The sequence below is a fragment of the Micromys minutus genome, assembly GCF_963924665.1.
Source record: "Micromys minutus genome assembly, chromosome: 26".
Classification (NCBI taxonomy): domain Eukaryota; kingdom Metazoa; phylum Chordata; class Mammalia; order Rodentia; family Muridae; genus Micromys; species Micromys minutus.
The window spans coordinates 38,409,962-38,434,301 of record NC_137961.1 but is presented as its reverse complement, the minus strand read 5'-3'; positions in this window follow the sequence as shown (position 1 = coordinate 38,434,301).

The following is a 24,340-nucleotide window of genomic DNA, read 5'->3' as shown; positions in this document are numbered from 1 at the left end:
CTGGAAAATCTGAAGAAACTGAATAAATTTCTAGACAGATACCAGATACCAAAATTAAATAAGGATCAGATAAACTATCTAAACAGTCCTAACACTCCTAAAGATACAGAAGCAACAAAGAAAGAGAACTTCAACCAATTTCTCTCACAAACATCAATGCAAATATCCTCAATAAAATTCTTGCAAACCAAATCCAAGAACACATCAAAACGATCATCCAACATGACCTGTATCTTTACCTCAGGAATGTAAGGATGGATAAAAATACATAATTCCATCAAAATAATCCACCATATAAACAAACTCAAAGAAAAAAACAACATGATCTCACTTGATGCTTAGAAAGCATTCGAAAAATTCATCACCTCTTCCATGATAAAAGTCTTGGAAACATCAGGAATCCAAGGCCCATACCTAAACATAGTAAAAGCAATATAGAGCAAACTAGTAGCCAGCATCAAACTAAATGGTGAGAAACCTGAAGCAATCCCACCAAAATCAGGGACTAGACAAGGCTGCCCATTGTACCCCTACCCATTTAATATAGTACTGGAAATCTTGGCCAGAGCCATTAGAAAACAAAAGGAAATCAAATGGATTCACACTAGAAAGGAAAAAGTCAAAATATTCATATTTGCAGATGATGTAATAATATACTTAAGTGTCCCCAAAAATATTCATCAGGGAACATTTACAACTAATATACAACTTCATCAAATTGGCTGGCTATTAAATTAACTCAAACAAATCAGTAGACTTTCTCTACTCAAGGACAAAGAGGCAGAGAAAGACATTAGAGAATCGACACCCTTCACAATAGCCACAAAGACAATAAAACAGTTGGGGTGTCCATAACCAAGCAAGTGAAAGATCTGTATGAGAAGAACTTCATGACTCTGAAGAAGGAAATTGAAGGAGATCTCAGAAAATGGAGAGGTCTCCCATGCTCATGGGTTGGTAGAATCAACATTGTAAAAATGGCCATCTTGCCAAAAGTAATCTACAGATTCAATGCAATCCCCATCAAAATTCCAACTCAATTTTTCATAGATTTGAAAAAAGCAATTTGCAAATTCAATTGGAGTATTAAGAAACCTAGAAGAGCAAAATCTTTTGTCAAGTATAAAAACCCTTCTTTGAGATGAGAATCACCTTCCCTTATCTCAAGCTATATTACAAAGCAATTGTGATAAAAAACTGCACGGTATTGGTATAAAGATAGATCAGTGGAAAAGAAGTGAGGACCCAGAAATGAATGCACACACCTGTGGCCACTTGGTCTTTAACAAAGGAAATGAAAACTTTCAATGGAAAAAGACAGCCTCTTCAACAAATGATGTTGTTTCAACTGGTAGTCAGCATGCAGAAGAATTCAAATCGATCCTTTCTTTTCCCCTTGTGCAAAGCTCAAGTGCAAGTGCATTAAAGATCTCCACATAAAACCATGTACACTGAAAGTATTAGAAAAAATAGTGGGGAAGAGTTCAGAACACATAGGCACAGGAGAAAGTTTCCTAAACAGAATACCAATGGCTTAGGCCCTAAGATCAAGAATCAACAAATGGAATCTCATGAAATTGCAAAGGCTAAGGACATTGTTAAAAAGACAAAATGGCAGCCTACAGATTGGGAAAGGATCTTTACTAATTTTACATCTGATACAGGGCTAGTATCAAATATATACAACGAATTCAGAAAGCTAGACAATAGAGAATTAAATAATCCTATTAAAAATGGTGTACAGAGTTAAACAAAGAATTCTCAACTGAAAAACATCTAATGGCTGAGAAGCATCTAAAGATTTGCTCAACAACCCTAATCATCAGGGAAATGCAAATCAAAACAACCCTAAGATACCACCTCACACCAGATAGAATGGTTAAGATAAAAAAATCAGGTGACAGCAGATGCTGGCAAGGATGTGGAGAAAGAGGAACACTACTTCACTGTTGGTGGGGTTGTAAGCTTGTACAACCACTTTAGAAATCAGTTTGGCTGTTCCTCAGAAAATTGGGTATCATACTACCTAAGGACCCAGTTATACCACTCCTGGATATATACCCGAAGATGCTCCAACATATAACAAAAACACATGCTCTACAATGTTTATAGCAGTCTTCTTTATAATAGCCAGAAGCTGGAAAGAAACCAGATGTCCATTAACAGATGAATGGATACAGAAAGTGTGGTACACAGAATGGAGTACTACTCACCTATTAGAAACAACGACTTTATGAAATTTCTAGGCAAATGAATGAAACTATAGACTATCATCCTGAGTGAGTTAATCCAGTCACAAAAGAACACCCAAGGTATGCACTCACTGATAAGCAGATACTAGCCCCAGAGAGCTTGGAATACCCAATACCCAAGAAACAATTTACATACACTATGAAGCTCAAAAAGAAGGAATGCCAAAATGGGGATGCCTCAGTCCTTAGAAAAGAGAACAAAACTTTCTTGGGAGGAAATACAAGGTCAAATAGAGGAACAGGAATTGAAGAAAAGATCACTAAGAAGCCACCTCACCTGGGGATCCACCACATATGCAGTTACCAAATGCAAACACTATAGCTGGTCCCAAATGTACTTACTGGCAGGAACCAGACAGAGACGGCCCCTCAGAGACTATACTATAATCATATAGATACAGCTGAGCGTACTTGCAGCTAACCATCATTCTGAACTTTGAAATCCCAATGAGGTTGCTAAAGAAAGGACCTAAGGAGCTGTAAGGGGTTGCAACCTCATGGGAAGATAACAACATTATCAACCAACCAAATCCTCCAAACATACTTTGGAGTGACATATATCTAGTTGTGTATGTAGATGAAGATAGCAGTGTCTGCCATCAATGTGAGAGGAGGCCTTTTTTTTTTTTTTTTCCAGAGAGAGCACATTGTCCCAATGCAGGGGAATGCCAAGGCAATGAGGTAGAGAGGTAGATCAGAAGAGAGTGAACATTTTTGAAGGCACCTGTAGGTGGAGCGGGGATAGGAGAAGAACAGGTAATGTGATAACCTCTCAAAAGTAAATACTAAGTATCTAATAAAAATGGATTTTAGAGACATCTATAAAATATATCATAATAAAACAAAAAATATATACTATTTTCTCAGCACCTCATAGCACGTTCTCCAAAATTGTCCATACAGTCTACCACAAAACAGGCCTCAACAGATAGAAGAACATCAAAATAGTCACATGCAACCTATCAGATCATTATGGACTAAGGCTGGTCTTCAATAACAACTAAAACAACAAAAAGCCCACATACACATGGAAGCTAACAATGTTCTACTCAATGATAGCTTAGTCAAGGAAAAAATAACTAAAGAAATCAAAGACTTCTTAGAATTGAACGAAAATGAAAGCCAAACATACCCAAACTTATGTGATACAATAAAAGCAGTGCTAAGAGGAAAACCCATAGCTCTGAGTTGGAGAGAGCATACACTAACAGTTTGACAGAACAACTGAAATCTCTAGAACAAAATGAAGTAGATACACCAAAGAAGAGTAGATGTCAGGAAATAATCAAACGCAGAGCAGAAATTAACCAAAGAGAAACAAAAAGTAATACACAAAGAACCAAAAAAAAAAAAAAAAAAAAAAGCTGGTTCTTTGAGAAAATCAACATGAATGATAAACCCTTAGTCAGAATAACTAGTGAAGGAAGATAGAGTATCCAAATTAACAAAATCATAAATGAAAAGGAAGATATAACAACAAAAACTGAGGATATTCAAGAAAACTTCAGATCTTACTACAAAAGGCTATACACAACCAAACTGGAAAATCTAGAGGAAATGGACTATTTTCTAGACAGATACCATGTACCAAGGTTAAATCAGGATCAGATACTCCATCTAAAAAGCCCCGTAACCCCTAAAGAAATAAAAGCAGTCATCAAAAGCCTCTCAACCGAGGGGAATAAAAGCCCAGGACATGATGGGATTAGTGCAAAATTCTTTCAGGCCTTCATTGAAGTCCTAATACCAGTATTTTCCAAACTATTCTACAACATAGAAACAGAAGGAACACTACCCAACTCCTTCTTTGAAGCTACAATTATGTTCATTCCTAAACCACATAAAGACCTTACAAGTAGAGAGAGAATTTTAGACCAATTTTACTCATTCACATTGATGCAAAAATACTCAATAAAAGTCTTGTAAACTGAATACAAGAACACATCAAAACACTCATTCATCATAATCATGTAGACTTCATTCCAGGAATGCAAAGATGGTTCAATATATGGAAATCCATTATTGTAATTTACTATATAAACAAACTCAAAGAAAAAACTACATCATCATCTTTCAGGATTCTGAGAAAGAATTTGACAAAATTCACCTATCACTTATTTTAAAAATCTTGGAAACATCAGGAATAGAGTGCTCATACTTAAACATAGTAGAAGCAATATAGAGTAAACCACTAGCCAAAATCAAACTAAGTGGTGAGAAACTTGAAGCAATTCCAATAAAATCAGGAACTAGACAAGGCTACCCAGTCTCTCCCTATATATTCAATAATACTAGAAATACTAGACAGAGTAATCAGACAGCAAAATGGTATCAAAGGAATATAAATTGGAAAAAGAAAAAGTTAATTTTCACTGTTTGCAGGTGATGTGATAGTATATATAAGTAACCCCAACAATTTCACCAGAGAATGTTTACAGCTGATAAACAACTTCAGCAATGTGGTTGGAAATAAAATTAACTGAAACAAATCAGAAGCTTTCTTTTACTCAAAAAATAAACAAGATGAGAAAGAAATTAGAGAATGGACACCCTTCATAATACTCACAAAGAGCATAAAATACCTTGCTGTGACACTAACCAAGCAAGTGAAGAATATGTATGACAATAATTTTTAGTCTCTGAAGAAGGAAATTGAAGAAGACCTCAGAAGATGGAAGGATCTCCCATGCTCATGGATTGGAAGGATCAACATAGTAAAAATGGCCATCTTGCCTAAGACAATCTACAGATTCAATATAATCCCTATCAAAATTCCAACTGAACTCTTCACAGAGTTAGAAAGAGCAATTTGCAAATTCATTTGGAATAATAAAAAACCCAGGATGGCACAAACCATTCTCAATAATAAAAAAAAAACTTCCAGGGAAATCACAATCCCTGAATCAAGGTGTATTACAGATCAATCTTGATAACAAATACATGATATTGGTATGGACACAGGCAGGTAGATCAATTAACCCAGAAATGAACCCATACACCTATGATCACTTGATATGACAAAGAAGCTAAAAACATTCAATGGAAAAAGGTCAGCCTCTTTAACAAATGATTCTGGTTTAACTGGCAATCAGCATGCAGAAGAATGTCAGTTGATCTATTCTTGACTCCTTGTGCAAAACTCTAGTCAAAGTGGATCAAAGACCTCCACATAAAACCAGGTACACTGAAACTAAAAAAAAAAAAAAATAGAAAGTGAGGAAGAGCATAGAACACATAGGCACAGGAGAAAATTTCCTGAACAGAAGACCAAAGGCTTATGCTTTAAGATCAAGAATCCATAAATGGGACCTCATGAAACTGCAATGCTTTTGTAAGGTAAAGGATACTGTCAAAAGGACAAAACAGCAACCAACACTGGGAAAAGTTCTTTAACAATCCTACATCTGGTAGAGGGCTAGTATCTAATATATGCAAAGAACTCAAGAAGTTAGACTCTACTGAATCAAATGACCCCATTAAAAAATTGAATACAGAACTAAACAAAGAATTCTCAACTGAGGAATACTGAATGGCTGAGAAGCACCTAAAGAAATTCTCAACCTCCCTCTTCATCAGAGGAATGCAAATCAAAACAACTCTAAGATTCCACCTCACAACAGTCAGAATGGCTAAGATCAAAATCTCAGGTTACAGAGGATGCTGGTGAGGATGTGTAGAAAGAGAAACATTCTTCCACACTTTGTGGGGTTGTGAACTGATACAACCGCTCTGGAAATCAGTCTGGCTGTTCCTCAGAAAATGGGACATAGTACTACTTACTAGAGGACACAGCTATAACACTCCTGGGCATATACCCAAAAGAAGCTCCAATATCTAACAAGGACACATGCTCAGCCATATTATTCTGGACTGCCACCTGAAACCATGAAGACATCTGAAGGCCACGCAGAACTGGCCCCACTAATTTCTGGCTGCTGCACTTGGCGGAGCTCCCCTCACCCCTCATATGCCCTGTCATAGTGCCCTCCATAGTGAAATGGAGACGCCCTCTTGCCTCCCCTTGCCCATGTGACAAGCAGAACTGGCTCCAAGGTCACGAGAGCCGGAGAGCTGACCCTGTTTCTCAACTGCTAAAGCACATTGGAAAGTCACAGCAGCACAGAAGAGTTGGCCCTGGGGCAGAAACGAGAGTGAGCCAGCCCTGAGGGCAGGAGCACAAGAGCTGGTGTTGGAGAGCTGGACCCGGCTGTATGTGTGAGAGAGAGCTGACAGGCTGACTAACTCAGCTTCTGCCCTGGCCCAGATCCAGGGCTTTTAGTTGAGGCACACCAATGTCCATACCATCTGTGATCTGCTGGGGCATGTAAAGGGGACAGTCCTGCAGATCCAAAGCAGCAGTGTCTCCATGACCCAGGGCAACAATAGGATATAGGACAGAATTCCCATTGATGATCCAGTATTGGTAGTGTAACAGAAGCCAGAGACCTCAAACCAGATCAATGACTCCTTGCAAGGACATTTTAAAGTAAATTTTGGACAAGGAGAAATACTGTGTGGTCCATGCCGACACACCACAGCATCCATGTCAAGATTTTTGTTGCTGTTGCTATTATTTTGTTTTGTTTTTATGTTATTTATTTATTTTTAATTTGGGGGTGTGTTGCAATGGTGGCTGGCAGATATGGAGGGACAGAGAGATGAATGGGATTGTGGCACCTTAAGTAAAATTCACAAAGAATCAATAAAAGTGAAAGAAAAAGTTTTCTTAATGCAAATTTCAGAACTACGCTTTAAATTCTTAACTTTATTGACCTTATTCCCAATCTTAGCATACTAAAAGAAAAGCAGAAATATCATTAGGGAATTTAATCACAATTACACAGGTGTCTGTCGCACTGTGAAAGTTGTCACACCCACCTTACATAAACATCTCACTGCACAGGGATTTTAGAGTATAAACTGAGTATTGGTGAGGAGAAATCTATTTAATTGGATATAACTGTTAATAGTTTAAAAGTTGTGGTCATATCTATTTCTGTCCGTTGTAATACATCTCAAATCTATAGAATTCATTGCACATAATGACTTCTTCATATACGTACTATTTGTGTGCAGGTATCAAGCTAAGAGCTCATTCGGTGCAGTCTCTAACATTCAGGAACGAATGGTGAAATCCAAGTACAAAAGTGAGTATTAAAAGTACCCATCTCTGTGGTGAATTCTACATGTGGCAGAATTATACAGTTTATCCATACGGCCCCTTTCCTCCTTCCTCCTCCACTTTCTACTCCTAGAAGGCAAAATACGGGCTGGAGAGATGGCTCAGCAGTTAAGAGCACTGACTGCTCTTCCAGAGGTCCTGAGTTCAAATTCCAGCAACCACATTGTGGCTCACAACCATCTGTAATAAGATCTGATGCCCTCTTCTGGTGTGTCTGAAGACAACTACAGTGTACTTATAAACAATAAATAAATAAATCTTTTAAAAAAAAGGCAAAATACTTCTTGAGGAAAATACATACATATTTTTATATTTTATTTTATAGCAATCAACGTTTTTGTGCTATATATGTTCAAGAATATACTTAGAAACATGTATATAAACACATAGACAGGGGTCTAAAGGGTCTAAACAAGAAAAGGTCTCGGCTGGATTTGACATAAAGTGACTTTAAAGATGATTTAGCAAACCCACCGAAGGTATCCAGAATATTATTTTTTTTAATACCCTGGCCTAGGTAGGAAGTCCTATGCATAGATATTGGTATTCTGGACGAAACTGACACCCTGGGCTATAATTTTTATTGTGTTTTTTTTTTTCTAAAAAAATACAGTCTTCTCAGTTCTGGTTTTATCCAATAGAAAAGTCACTGCTTCTCTGGTAAGAACTCTAATCCAATGTTCAAATTTTAGACTATTAACAGAAACAAATTTCTTTTGGATGTAACTGTCAAAATAAGTAAACTGTTCCCTTCCTTACTATCTCTTAATTAAAGGTATTTTTAGCGACCTAAGTAGCCTGGGATTATGAGTTTTCATAAGCAGAAAATGATGGATGTGCGAGCATACACTATTTTTACAAACACATCCAGGGATTCTGGACTGGCTAAGTCAGCAGTTACCATCTTAGTGCAGGTTCACAAAGATGATTCCACAGCTCTTCTCTACTCTCAAGATGCCCATCACAGCATTTCTGTGAGCTGATGGAGCACATTAAAAATACACTTCTTGGTACTAGACATTGAGACAGTTCAGCAATTGGTCAATTCTCAGCATGGTCTGACCAAATGAAGTAGACTCAGTGATTACTGAGCAGTTCCTTACAGGACTATCTAGTGAGCGATAATATATTTCACTGTGTAATGGTGAATACCTCTCTTATATCTCAAATCCATCTAAAGTTCCCTTTTACCAAAACTTATAAGATAAGTGTACCATATGTGGTGGTTTGGCTTAACACACTTGAAACAGTGTGCACATGCACACACACACACACACACACACACACACACACACACACACATACAGTTTATCTTTAACAAATTTATATACATGTAAATATATGTTTATGTTTTCCTGTATTTAATTTTCTGGCCAATAAATTACATATTTGTGCCAATTAACTTTATCATAGAACATAAAATTTCCCAATGAAGAATTAATGTTTCTTATTTTGTTATGATTGGTATGTAAAAAGTCCTTCCAAAAGATTGAAATGTTAAAGCATGGCACCCCCAGTAGTGGTACTGTTAAGAAATATTGAACCACAGAGGCTTTAACATCTTTCTTGGGTTAATAGACTTATAAATTATTAGTGAATGTCCTAACTAATACATATTTCAGGGGATGGAGAGACAGGTCATGGGTTAAGAGGTGAAGACTTACAACTTCAGAGGTCCTGCGTTCAAATCCGGACAACCACATGCCAGATCAGAATCATCTATAATGGGGCCCAAGGCCTTGGCACATGTGGATACATGCTAGAGCACTTATGTACATAAAACACATAAAAATAATACCCAATTTGGTAAAGTAATGCTTTGCTTTAAAGATGAAATAGTAGCAATGCTTATATTTATAATTGATAGCATGGTTATGACTGGTATTCATGACTTTCCCCCTCTGTCCAATGTTATTTTTGCTTCCAGTGACTATTTTGACTTGTTATGACTTCCTTCCTGACAACTTAAATATCATTACAAGAGGGCACAGGGCAGTATAGTTCTGCTGCTGACAGGTTCTCAAATCATTTCTATCAATATTTATTAGCAGACATGAAAGTAATTGGATATTACAGAGGATCTCAGACATTCCAAATAGCCTCATTTCTTATGTTTTTGATAGCTGTTCACTTTCCTCTGTACATTGTAGACCCATCGTTCTGCAAGGATAGAAACCCTTACTGGATTCTCTCTCACAATCTTAAGGAAACCAAAACGACCTCCAGAGTAATGATTAGAGATGGTAACTCTATGCAAAGAAAGCCAAAATAGCCACTTAGTGTTTCAGTCATTGATGAAAGACTTGTATGTTAGCTGCCCATACAATTACAGGGGAGCTCAAAATTCCAATTGCCTTGTGCTATCATCGCTACTAGCATGTGACAGTGGGAAGCATGACTTGTGTCACTGGTGTTTCTGGTGTGAACAAACCTATTAAATGTTCAGGCAACACAAATATATTTAAACAGGATAATATACCACTATTAATAGTAATACATTTCCTAGAAATCCTCACTGTTCTTTTATATAAGTTCACTGTAAATCAGGATTCTGTGTTATGCCATTGGCAGCCTCACTACTCATAATACCTGTGTTTTATGAAAGCAGACAAAGTTCATATCAAGTAACTCATGTATCTGTCATGTTTCTGTAGGTACTGTAGGTGTATTCAGTGTTCATTTTACAGTTATCAGTTGACAAATTAAATACATAGTTGGATATTTCCCCTTCAATAAGTGACATGACCTTGTCATAAGATCAAGATAGCATTTAAAAATACACAGACATAAACACACACACACACACACACTTCATACAACTCACCCTCTTCAGTCACAGCAAGGACTCTAACAATTACCTCCTACTGTTAGATTGTAACAAATTCAAAATGTCATTGAAAATGTATACCACCCTGGTATCAGTAACTAATAAAACAAGGAACTGATTTGGGTTTAGTGGCATATACCTGAATACCCAGTGTATTAAAGATAGCAACAGGAATATCTGGAGTTTAAGACCAGCCTTGGCTACATATTTGTGTTGGAGTTCAAGGCCTAGGTTATAGGAGACCTACCTCAAGTAACTAATGCTCACCCTAAACAAGAACACACAAAATAAAATAGAATTGATCAACTCCAATTATTAGTAAAATAATTGGTCCAAGTTTCAGAGTCTTTTATAGACACATCATATAACTGCCTTGATGATCATTCTTATAATTTATGACATATTTGTAATAAAGGATAAAAACATCCCATTGTCCACTTCCATAAAAGCTAATTCATATGATCCTGACGAGTATCTGGGAAACAAAATGCCTCTGGGGACAGAGGTCTACCCTAGAAATATTAAAAGGATTATGAAGAATCCCTGGCATGCATGTGGACCAGGGGCTCTTTGGACATTTCCTGAATTTTCTTCTGCAATAAAACCACCTATTTCCTAAACTGTTCTGTGTGTCTCATGAATTCTTTCAACAGAGTGCATGAGGACAGCCAGCCATAGGGTGTCTGAAGCTAATGCTTGGGGACATTTTAATGTTGAAGGGGTCACCAAAGGGACAGAATTGTGTCTATGATTCATATAAACAATGGGAAAATTAAAGAAAAATTTGAAAGACATTAAACATTCCCCTTAATATTAAGGTACTGATAAACATTAAAAACAAACAAAAAACAAAAACAAAGCAAAGCACAGCTCTTACAGGAATGAAAATGTGATGGGTAATGTGAGGTTGCCTGGCTGTAGCTTTGCTATGTACAAATTTGCTATTTCCTGTACAATTTGTGATACACAGAACAATTATTTGAAGATCAGTAACATAGCATCTGTTAAACTCCAAATTAATTCACAGGTATTTGATAGAACATTTGAAATTGCAACTTACATAGTGTAGGGAGGAAATGCAGTCTTTCATTGTCCTCTGAGAAATCTACTAGAATTAGTAGTGTAGGGTTTCCTTGAGAAAAAGGGACTTGGTACTGATGTAAATGATATATAATTCTAAATATCATCACATGTAATTCTGTTTCCATCATCCTTAAGCCTTACAGGACTAGAAAGCACAGGCCTTCTATGACATTTGAAGGCTTTAATTAGATAATGAATATGGGAACTCTCCTGAGCACCTGCTACATAAAAAAGGTTGTTTTCACTTCCTGTGACATTTAGTCTCATCACACTTTCAGCACCTGTGAGATGTGGCCCTTGTGGTTTAATACTGGTTTCTGATGATATACTCAGAATATTTCATCCTGGAATATTTGTATATTCTTTCATTCATTGTTTTCTCTAAAATGGAGAACTTGCAATGGTAATACTTAAGTTCCACAGAGTAGTACTTAAAATAAAAACAAATATTTGATAAAATGCTACATTTGCAAACTAATCTTCTTAACAATTTTATGAAGTTTGTGAAAAAAAAAACCCTCAATTTTCCCAAATGTGTAAAATATTATTTTGGTGTAAAATATAAGTCAAAAGTGTACTACTTATCTAGGCAGTATACGAGATTTATTTGAAGAAGCCATACTTTGTTTACATAAATCTAATTGCTATACCTACTTACAGTAGTGTGTTATGCTAGCCTGATAATTTTATGGGCAGAATGGACCTAAAGAACAAATAAGGAAAGGGTTAAAAATCAAAGTTTAAAATAAATAAATTACATATTTAACTTTTCTTTTTTCTTTTTTCCAAAAATTTGAGAAACGTATCGATAAATATTGTATTTGATTATTTTCACTCTTATCTCTCACATTTCCATATTCTATGCCCTTTGTGCCTCTCAAATTTATGACCTTTTTTATAAATAATTCACACATGCTTACACACACATACACACACACACACACACACACACACACAAACACACACAAACACACACACACACAACACTGAGTCAATGTAGTCCTGGTGTTGTGTACATATTTTCTTTCTTTCAAGGGTCATTGAATACCTATAGCTTGTAGGGTAGGAGCTTGTGAAAATTTCCCCAGCCACACTTAGATGCCAATTGAATTTTATCACTAAAGGTCTTATTTAGACAACTATATTCTTAAAATGGTATGGGTGTAGTATTTCTGTCATATCTGTAAGATACTATCAGCAGCAAGTGTTCTGCTCTTGAGGCCCTTACAATCTTTTTGCCTGCTTTCTATGATGTTTCCTGTGTCTCAGGTATAGAGTTTCATTGAAGAAGTATTAATTTATCTTGTGAATTTCATGTTTACATTTTATTTGTGTTTTGACCTATATGTGATTCTTAACTGTGTTTGTTTCCAGTGCATTTCCTAATGAATGCATTTAGTGAGTCTCAACAACTATACAAGCATTGTTAAAGTAGTTTACTTCTCATAAAATTTCTATTTACATAAGTAATTATAAATTTGAAAGTATGATATCTTTTACTTAATGTTAAATAAAATGAGTTCATAAATATTTATAAACAAAGGAAAATGGTTGAATTAGATAAATCCAGGGGCCAGAACTTAATCTGGTATTGGTTGGATACATTCTTATCCTTTCAGAGTGCCCAAATTAAACCTGAAGAGTGGCTTAGAGGATAAAAGTAGGTGCTAGCATTGCAGAGAAATGAAGTTGAGTTCCCAGAATCCAAACCAGGCTCACAGTTTCTAGTAACCCTAACCCTAAGGGATTCAGCTCTCAAAATGTACCCAAGCACCTCTCCATATACATACATATACCCATATACATACTTATAGTCACAGGGAGACACAAACACTGACATACCAGAGCAGTGTTCCAGTACAATAATGCATGTATTCTGTTTCCCTATATAAAAATAAAATCAAGGGCCTCTCCTCCCATTGATGTCAGTCAATGGAGCCATGAGTTTCTCCAAGTGTACTCATTGGTTTGTGTTTTAGTTCCCAGTAGCTGTGGAGAGTTTGGTTGGTTGCTGATGTTCTCATGGGGTTGCAAACCCTGAGAGTCCTGTGATCAAGTGAAGGAAAGTTTTCCCAGTGTAGGGGAATTCCAAGTATCTGAGGTGGGAGAAGGTGGTTGGGAGAGAGAGCACCTTCCTGGAGGAGAGGGGAGGGAGAGGCAGGATGGAAGTGCGAGAAAGGAGGATAACATTTGAAATACAAATGCAGAGAATATTCAATAAAATATAGGAAGCAAAATCTATTAAGTAGAATATAATTATGTTATAATTTGGTAAAACTAGTGTGGCAGGAAAGAAATAAGTTCATTTTTCACATTATTCCTGTAGTCAACTTTTCATGTAACTAAAGCTATAAGGAAGTTTAGAATATGTGCAAATTCAACTGTGATACAGTTTGTCTTTCCTGGAAAACCTGGAAAAATTCATTTTCCATTACAGTTGCAACGTTTTTAAGCAAACCTAAAAAAAAATGTTGTCTTAAAAATACCCAAGGTTTGAAAAGTAAAACAGTACTGATTTTCTTTGACAGTAAAATATTAACCCAGTCCAGACGTGTCAAACTTGTTTTTCAATAGGTCCTTTATTTGCTAGGTGTTGACAGTTATATTTTCTGCCTTTGGAGATCAGTGTCAGTTAAGGTTTTGTAACACTGAGTACAGTCTAGTAAACAGACTAAGACCTCACATATAGAAGTCATGATAAATACCCAAGAAACAATTCACAGACCTTAGGACGCTCAGAAAGAAGAAAGGCCAAAATGGGGATGCCTCATCTCTTCTTAGAAAGGAGAACAAAACACTCACAGGAAGAAATGCAAGGTCAAATAGAGGAACAGGGATTGAAGAAAAATCATTCAGAAGTCGCCTCACTCGGGGATCCATCACATATGCAGCCACTAGATCCATGCACTGTAGCTGATGCCAAGAAACACTTACTGGCAGGAACCAGATAGAGATGCCCTCTCAGGCACTAAGTTAGAGTCATATAGATACACGTGAACCTGCTTGCACTTAACCATCAGACTGAATTTGGGAACCCCAATGAGGGTGCTAAAGAAAGGACTGAAGGATCTGAAAAGTGTTGTAACCTCAAGGGAAGAACCACATTATCAACAAACCAAACCTTCCAAAACTCCTATGGACAAAAACACTAAACTCTGTGCACATACTGAGAGACCTATTGATCCAGTTGCATATGTAGCTGAAGATAGCAGTGTCTGGCATCAATGTGAGAAGAGGAGGCTTTAGGTCCAGGGAGGACACATTTTCCCCAAGTAGGGGAATGCCAAGGCAATGGGGTGGAGAGGGTGGTTAAGAGGGAGTGCCCCTTTGTAAAGGCAAGTGGAGGAAGAAGAATGATGGGAGCAGAGCTGGATAAAGGGATAATATCTCAAATGTAAATACAGAGTATCTATTAAAAAACTGAGGAAAAAAGATTGAATAGAGATCTTGTGATTGCCACACTAATTTGTTGCTATGATTACACTAAAATTTAGAACACCAATAGTCACTTAGCAATTCTTTTTAGAACAGAGAAGTCATCTGAATTAAGTGTCTACTTAGAAGTCAATGTGTATACCCTTGCTATAGAGTGTATATGATAAATATGACAGCTCTCATATTCAACAAGGTGAGCAGGGTGCTAAAACCAGAGTCTAGTGTTAGCCATTAAACTTTGCTGCTCTCAGTCATCGGAGGTCTGAGTTTTCTTCATTTGTAGAAGGGAAGGGAAGAACGGGGACTTCCATAATCATTAATGATCTGTTTTAAACACTAAACAACTAGTCTTATAGCATGAACTCAAGAACGTAATTTTAGTAAGTAAATTACTTTTAATCAGGTATGATCAACAAATCTTCTGAATACTCACTTCCAGATTTGACCTTTGCAAGCCTCTTTTTCATACTCTGGAAATTCTCATTCTGTATTTAACCTGGTGCCGCTTTCTGATATAAGGACAATGGATGCCCAGGCTCTGTGGTTGTTCTGTGAATTAAATTTAATATCTTTTTAAATGAGATAAACTATTTTGATTACAGTAAATGCCAGATAATAAAGCTTTGAAATTTGTCTCTAAAGTCATTGACCTATTCAATTACTTGAAGAATAAAAACAAATACCTTGCAAACACTCTTATCTCAACACAGAGAGTTAATTGTGTTACATACACTCTTCCCCCAACATGGAGATTAGATTGTGTTGCAAACACTCTTATGCCAACATGTAGATTCAATGGTGTTACATACACTTTTACCCCAACATGGTGATTTAATTGTGTTGCATTCATCTTGATTATGCCAATTTTTTCCAGGAAATTTAGAACCAAAGGTTCATGAATACTTGGGGGAAAGAGCTGCTTAATTCATAAATTTGTTCTGCTCTAGAATGCTATTGTTTGTCAGAAAAGATAGTACTGGCCTACATGTTTAGATTCAGAATGACCATCTTAAGATAATGTATGAAAACAATATTTGCTTTAGTGGCGAGTGTTCAGGACAGAATTCTCAGGACAGTTTCAGGGGAAATCCTGAGTCTGATGTCATGGGTGGTTTTAATGAAACTTTTTTTTATTTTGTATTTAATTGCATATAGTTTATAAAGTTGTACCAAAGGGTAAATAGGAACAATATATGCCAATTATTAAAGAAAAAAACGTAACAGAGATACTTGGTTACTGGGTGTTATTTTTGATGTGGATAAGTAGATTCAAAGTGGACACAGGATGTTCTTTAAAAGCTCCTTAGATATGAAATTAAATGTTCTTAATTATGATCAATATCCTTTATAAAATAGAATCTTCTAACAATTTTGTTAAAAATACATAAATATGGAGCAGTCATTGTTCTTTTATAAAATACAGTAGGCAAGTTGAGGATTAGAAAACATTTGGACGAATGTTTTTGGTTAATATTTGACATTCCTGATTGGCAGATTTTATCATTTTCAGAAAAATTAAGCATAATATTGGAAGAGCATCATTCTATTTAGGATGCTTGCTATAACACTAACCAAAGAGTTCTGCTGCTAACAATTTTAGTTTTGAGGCAGCCAGTGATTTATTTCAGAATTACATTATGACCTTGTCTTGTTATGCCTCCCTTTCTCCTACAGAAAACTGCAGGGTGGGAGTTTAAACCATTCAAGTGTGATTTCTAATTCAAAGTTTCTTCAATTTATGAATCATGGCAGTTACTGAAAACTCATAACTTGCAGTTAGTTTTAAACATTTGCATGTATAAGGAAAGATTAAAGCTCTTGTTCTTTGCAAATCTCCAAGTTTAAAGAATTTTATACTCCAAGTTTAAACTCCAAGCTTGATTTATAGAAACACATGAAGTACATGCTAAGAGTGAATTATATAACAGAGACTTGGTTTAATATAATGTTGCAATGAATCATCATTTTATTATCACCAATTACAAAAAATCCAAAAGCCCCAGTCTTCTGCTAAATCTTTTTTCTTCTTAAATCACACATTCAAGGATAATTCTCTGTGTTACCCTAATTGAAGAAATGATCTGTGAAACATAATAAATGTTAAGGTAGGTAACTTAAAGCTGTTATTAAAGCCAAAGTCATGAAGAACCACTAGGAAATACTTTCTTCTGAACACAAGAAGAGAGCTGCACAACACTTGTTACAGCATGTGAAGGACCTGTGCAAGCCTAAGAGAAAACAATTCTCAGCATTGAAGGATAGCTGGGCATACAATCCCACCACACCCATGGAAGTATCGGTAACTGTTAGGTTATGAGAGAACTAGAGACGGTCTTTTCTAAGACTATAGCACCTGGTAAGTTGAAGACCACATATCTGGGTACAACTAATTGACTTGGAAAAAGTTTTTTTAAAAGACATAAATCTGCGTAGATAGAGAAGGAGGTCACTAGGGGTAAAGTTATGGGTGATCAAAATAAAATGTGTAACACTTTCAAAGAAATAATAAATATACATTCATATATACATATTAAAGAGAGGAAGACAAAGAGAGGAGAGAAAGAGTGAAAGACAGAGAGAGGTTCACTAATATTTTAATTGAAACTGAATCAGATAGAATCTTGACTTTGGGTTTAAGATAGTTAGAATTTTTAAGAATATAATTTATTTGTAGCACTCAGCAGGCAGAGACCATCAATTCTGAGTTTGAGGCCAGCAGTGACTACAGAACAAGTTTTAAGATAGCCAAAGCCACAGAATGAAACCAAATCTCAGGAACAAAAGACAGAAAACAGAAAAAAAGAACAGAACAGAAGAAAGAAAGAAAGAAAAAAGAAAGAAAGAAAGAAAGAAGGAAGGAAGGAAGGAAGGAAGGAAAAAAAGAAAGGAAGGAAGGAAGGCAGGAAGGAAGGAAGGAAGAAAAACAAGAAAGGCATTTTGTTCAAATTAGCCCAACTAAGATAAGAACAAACCTGTTTAAACACCTCACTGAAAAATTATAAAGTACTTTCTGATCTCCATCTGCACCTAGAGCTAGGGTTGTCACACATCACTCTGTACACAAAACCTGCTGGCAGGAAGCTGGTCTCCCAGGAGCGCTCTCAGTCCTAAATCCACAAGTGAAATCCTACTTTCTCTCCACTGACTATCCAAAACGAAACCTGCTAGAAGCCCACATTGCACAGGATTTTCAGGTTTGCCTGGGACTAGACCCTTTTGGTCTCCATCTGCTCCCAGAGCTGAGGTTGTACCACAGCCATTCAAACCCAAAACCTGCCCACAAAGAGTTGGTCTCACAAGAGGAGTCTCACACCTAATACCACAAGTGAAACCCAACTTTCAATCCAATGACAATTCCAGGAGCACTCAGAGTGCAGAAGCTGCAGGGTTTCATGGGACATGAACCTTCTGGTCTTCATCGGTGCCCAGAGCTAAGGCTGTCCACCAGTCCTTGAAACATAAAACCTACCTGGAGGGAACTGATCTCCCAAAAGCATTCTCATTCCTAAGATCACAGGCTCACCAGCCAACAGGAGAAACAAGCTCCAGTCAGAGATAGCAAAGCCAACTAGCATCAGAGATAACAATATGGCAAGATGCAAGCACAAGAACCTAAGAAATGAAAACCAAAACAACTTAGGATTATCAGAACCCAGTTTTACCACCAAAACAAGCACTGGATATCTCAACTCACTAGAAAAACAAGATTTAGACTTAAAATCACATATCATGATGATGATATCAAACTTTAAGGAAAACATGGCAAACTCCCTTAAAGACATACAGGAGAACACACAAAAGCAAATAGAAGCTCTTAAAAAGAAACATAAATCCCTTAAAGAGTTACAAAAAATCACAACCAAACAGGTGAAAGAATTGAACAACCCATCCAGGATATAAAAATGGAAATAGGAACAAAAAACATCACAAAGAGACACAACATAGTAAAAGCAATATACAAGAAACCAGTAGAAAACATCAAACTAACAGGAGAGAAACTTAAAACAATCTCACAGAAATCACAGACTACAAAAGACTGTCCCCTCTACCCCAACATATTCAATATAGTACTGGAATTCATAGCCAGAACAATTAGACAACAAAAGGAGATCAGGGAGATAAAAATTGGAAGGGAATAAGTAAAAATATTACTATTTGCAGATTTGCAGATGATATGATAGTATATATAAGTGACCCCAAAAATTCCACCAGAGAATTCATAACTGTGACAAGCAACTTCAGCAAAGTGGCTTGATATAAAATTAACTCAAACAAATCAGTAGCCTTCCTGTACACAAAGAAAAAAAAGGCTGAGAAAGAAATTACAAGAATGAAACCCTTCACAATAGTCACAAACAATATGAAATACCTTGGTGCGACCCTAAACAAGCAAGTGAATGATCTGAATAACAAGAACTTCAAGCCTTTGAAGAAGGAAATCTAAGAAGATCTCAGAAGATTGAAAGATTTCCCATGGTCATGGATTGGCAAAATTAATATAGTAAAACTGGTCATCTTGCCAAATGCAATCCAAAGATTTAATGCAATACCGATCAAAATTCCAACTAATTTCTTCTTGAAGTTTCAAAAAGCAATTTGCAAATTCATTTGGAATAACAAAAAATCTGGATAGAAAATACTCTCGTCAACAATAGAAGAACTTCTGGGAGAAATCACCATCCCTGGCATCAAGCCATATTATAAACAAATCATGACAATCACTGTATAGTATTGGTACAGAGACAGGCAGATACTTCAAAGAAATAGAATTAACGACCCAGAAATGAAACCACACACCTATGGTCCCTTGATCTTTGACAAAGGAGCTACAAAATCCAATGGAAAAAAAAGACAGCATTTTCAACAAATGGTGCTGGTTCAACTGGCAGTCAGCTTGCAGAAGAATGCAAATAGATCCCTTTTTATCTTCTTGTATAATGGTCAAGTCCAAATGGATCAAAGATTTCAACATAAAACCAAGTACACTGGAACTAATAGAAGAGAAAGTAGGGAAGAGCTTAAAACACATAGGCACAGAGGAAAATTTCCTGAACAGAACACCAATGGCTTATGCTCTAAGATCAAGAAACAACAAATAAAACCTCATAAAATTGCAAACCTTCTATAAGATAAAGGACACTGTCAAGAGGACATAATGGTAAGCAACATATAGGAAAAAGACCTTTACATCTATTAAAGGGTTAATATCCAATATATACAAAGAACTCAAAAAGTTAGACTCCAGAGAATCATATAGCCCTATTTAAAATGGGGTACAGATATAAACAAATAATTCTCAACTAAGGAATTCTGAATGGCTGATAAGCACCCAAAGAAATGTTCAACATATTTTGTCATCAGGGAAATGAAAATCAAAACTCTGAAACTCCACCTCACATCAGTCAGTATAGCTAAGATCAATAACTCAGGTGACAACTGATACTGGCAAAGATGTGAAGAAAAAGAAACATTCTTCCATTGTTAGCTGCAAGCTGGTACAACCACTTTTGAAATCAGTCTGGTGGTTCCTCACTAAATTAAACAGAGTACTACCTGAGGACTCAGCTATATCACTCCTGGGTATACACTTAAAAGACACTCAGGCATATGTCAAGGACACCTGCTCCACTATGTCAAAGTGCTTGTTGACAGGAATCTGATATAAGTGTCCCCTGAGAGGCTATGCCAGAGGTTGACAAATACAGAGATGAATGTTTGCAGCCAACCATCAAACTGAGCATGGGACCCCAATGGAATAGCTAGAGAAAAGACTGGAAGGAGCTGAAAGTGTTTGCAACCCCATAGGAAGAACAACAATATCAAGGAACCAAACCCCACAGAACTCCCTGCGACTAAAACACCAACCAAAGAGCACACACCAAGGGAACTACAACTCCAGTTGCATATGTAACAGAGGATGGCCTTATATGGCATTAATAGGAAGGAAAACTTTTGGTCCTGTGAAGGCTCAGCTTTCCAGTGTTGGAGAGTGCCATGGAGATGAGCTGATGTGGGTGTTTGGAAGTGGGGGCATCTTTATGGAAAGAAGTGGAGGGGTGAGGGGAGTGGGAGAAGGGGAAAAGGGGATAACATTTGAAATGTAAATACAGAAAATATCCAATAAAAATTAAAAAAATTATTATAAAGCTCTAGTCATGTCTGCTTTCATTATTTTTACTGAATTTTATTTTATTTCTAAATCTCCTTGTTCCTTTAACATGAATACATGTAGAAAAACTCCATATCCTGCATCTTTCCCTTGCTATTGTTAATACGAAAGGAATAATTGTTTAAATTATTCTGCCTGCTAAGGTTCTCTCTCTCCTTCTTCCTGTTTCTTTCTTTAATTCATATCCCATATGTATAATAATTTATACCACTGTCTGTTGCAAAAAAAAAAAAAGACTCCAAACTTTGATTCACAATGATCCCTGAATGAGATTCTTAACATGTATGTTTTATGATAATAAAATACCATGTGTCTATCATGAATACCTGGGTTTTTATTATTTGAATTACTTTATTTTTATTTGAATAATATATTTCTCCTTTCTCTCATTCCTTCAACTCTCCCTACATCCCCAACTGTTCGCATGTGTGTCTATATAAATATCAAGGTGCTCTCATGGTTCAAATAATAAAAATACTGAAATATTAAAATGCACATGGGATATTGCCTTTAACAATTTATTTATTGGGTTAATATTAATAAGTTTCATATGGCAATGCCATGAGGAAGCCATTGGGGATTCTGCAATTCATATGCCTCAGGATATGATGGTTGAGGTCATGACCCATCACACAGCAGGGATAATAATGCGAGGGGAGCTAGGAACCCCAAATGCACTGCTTCTGTAAGCAAATAAGACACTTGTTTTTCTTTATGAGGTCCCCTCACAATTTATTAGCAATTTTCTGAAGTTTCCTTCTTCTGTGTTACTTGCCTTCATCAGTTAATTCCTTCCAGGTTTATTTATTTTCTTCCCATTCATTAAAGAGAAAATTTCTTATGAGAAAATATGTCAAATTTTCAGTATTTTATTATTTTAGCATCACCTAGTTGATGGTGACAATTTTTTTTCATTCATTTTGCAGGATGAAGGATGTACCTCAGTACCTCATAATGCTTGACAAACACTATATCATTGGCAAACACCCCCAATCTTATCTTAAAATCATTTAATACATTCATACAAAATGAATATGTCTTAATATATTGCAGTGACCTGAAAATAATTCTTTTATTAAAAATACTGAAATAATAACATCTGAACACATTTAATGTAGTAAAACCAGATCATGTAACTCATTTGCTCTTTACCTATTTGGATTTCATGTTCCAAGTAAATAAACAGTGCAATGACAAGGAATGAACTATGTCAATGGCTTTCATCTTTGAAATTACACGTGACTCTTAGAATTAAGCAAACTGAATACTTGTATTTATAAATTTGAATACTCTTCAAAATGACAGCAACTTTTAGTTATGTTGAAAATATCCCAATAGGTCCTTGCTGTGTTAAAAGACTTTCTCTGGGTAGATGTAACATGCATGTACTCACCTGACATAGAGAACCCATAAGTCATCAATACCAGCAAAGACTAATGTGATAAACCAATGAGTTTTACTGGGGTTACCTACAGGAATATGGACAAGAAGTTACTTACAGGACAGAAGTAATGCAAAGATACCTGCATCACCAAAGCCCACTATAGCACGAGTGCTAGGTGGCTAACAAAGACAGAAACACTAGGCACACACTTCACAGCTTGCAGGTAGATCAACAAGAGGGATAGTTTCCTTTCAAGGTGCCTCGTTTTGTCTAAACATCTTCCAAGCAGCTCACCTAGTTTCTGCCTCCAGACACGTTGTTTGTTCTAAACCTACTTTGAAGTTTTGCTCAACTAAGAGCTTCTTTGCAGCTTGACTCTGCTCTTCTGAGAAGGAACCTCAGCTTTTATTACTAACTCTGTTGGCAGGGAGGGTCCACTGAATTTGATCAGATTCATAAACTTCCTGAAGCTCTTGTAAGTTGTTTACCTTCCATCTTATCAGGCTTTCCATAAGAGTAGAGTGTTTAAACTTTGTAGAAAACTGTTAAAGGATAGTTCTAAAATTAAAAACAAAATTCCTAGTGGCAATAAAAGACACCACTTTCATGATAAGCTACTTCTGACATTCCATATGGCTTTAAGACTAATAATCTAAACAAAACTCACAACTTTAGACAATCAAAGACTTATTTATTTCATTAAAATGAGTTACATTTTCCATGGGTACCTAAGCATGGGTGTGCAAATGAAGTACTGTAAGGAAGCTCACTGGGCATCTACTTCATTTGTATTAGTAAGAATCATCTGGAAAGGCAAAAATATCAAGAATAGCATAAACAATTTCTAACAATAAAAGAACTGCTGGGGGAATCACCACTGCTGACCTTGAGTTCTCCTACAGAGTAATAGTGATAAAAACTATGTAGTATGGGTACAGAGACAGACAGGTTGGATGGTGGAATAGAATTGAAGAGCCAGGACTAAAACCACACACTTACTGACACTTGATCTTTGACAAAAAAGCCAGAAATATACAATGAAAAAAGAAAATATCTTTAATAAATGGTGCTGATCTAACTGGCAGTCGGTATGTAGAAAAATGAAAATAGAGTGATATTTGACACCCTGCCCAAACCTCAAGTCCAGATGTATTAAAGAATTCAACAGCAACAAAAAATAAACAGTTACACTGAATCTAATAGAAAAGAAAGTTGGAAAAAAGCCTTGAGCTCATTGGCACAGGGAAAATTTTTCTAAACAGATCTTCAATGGCTCACACTCTAAGATCAAGAATTGATAAGTGAGACCTCATAAAACTGGAAACCTTCTGTAAGTCAAAGGACGTAGTTAATAGGACAAATTGGCAAACTACAGATTGGGGGAAAAGTTTCACTAATCCCACATCTGACAGAAGGATAAATCTAAAATATATAAAGAACTCAAGAATGTAACCACCAAAACACCAAACAACCCAACCAAAAAAAAAAAAAAAAAAAAAAAACAGGGAATAGAACTAAACAGAGAATTCAAAAAAGAGGAATCTCAAATGGCTAAGAAGCACCTAAAGAAATGTTCAAAATCCTTAGTGCAAATCAAACCAATCCTGAGATTCTACCTTCCATCAGTTAGAATGGCTAAGATAAGAACCTCAGGTGACAACACATGTTGTCTAGGATGTAGAGAAAGAGGGACACTCCTCCATTGCTCATTGGATTTTAAACTGCTACAATCACCCTGAAAACCAATCTGGGCATTCCTCAGAAAATTGGAAATGAATTTACCTGAAGATCTAGCTATACCACTATTGGTCATATACCCAAAAGTTGCCCCACCATGCCACAGGGGCATCTGCTCCATCATCTTCATAGTGGCCTTGTTTGTGATATCCAGAAGCTATAAAAAACGCAGATGTCCCACAACAGAAGAATGGATACAGAAAATGTAGTTCATTGATATAATGGAATACTACTGAACTATGAAGAATACGCATCCTGAGTTTTGCAGATG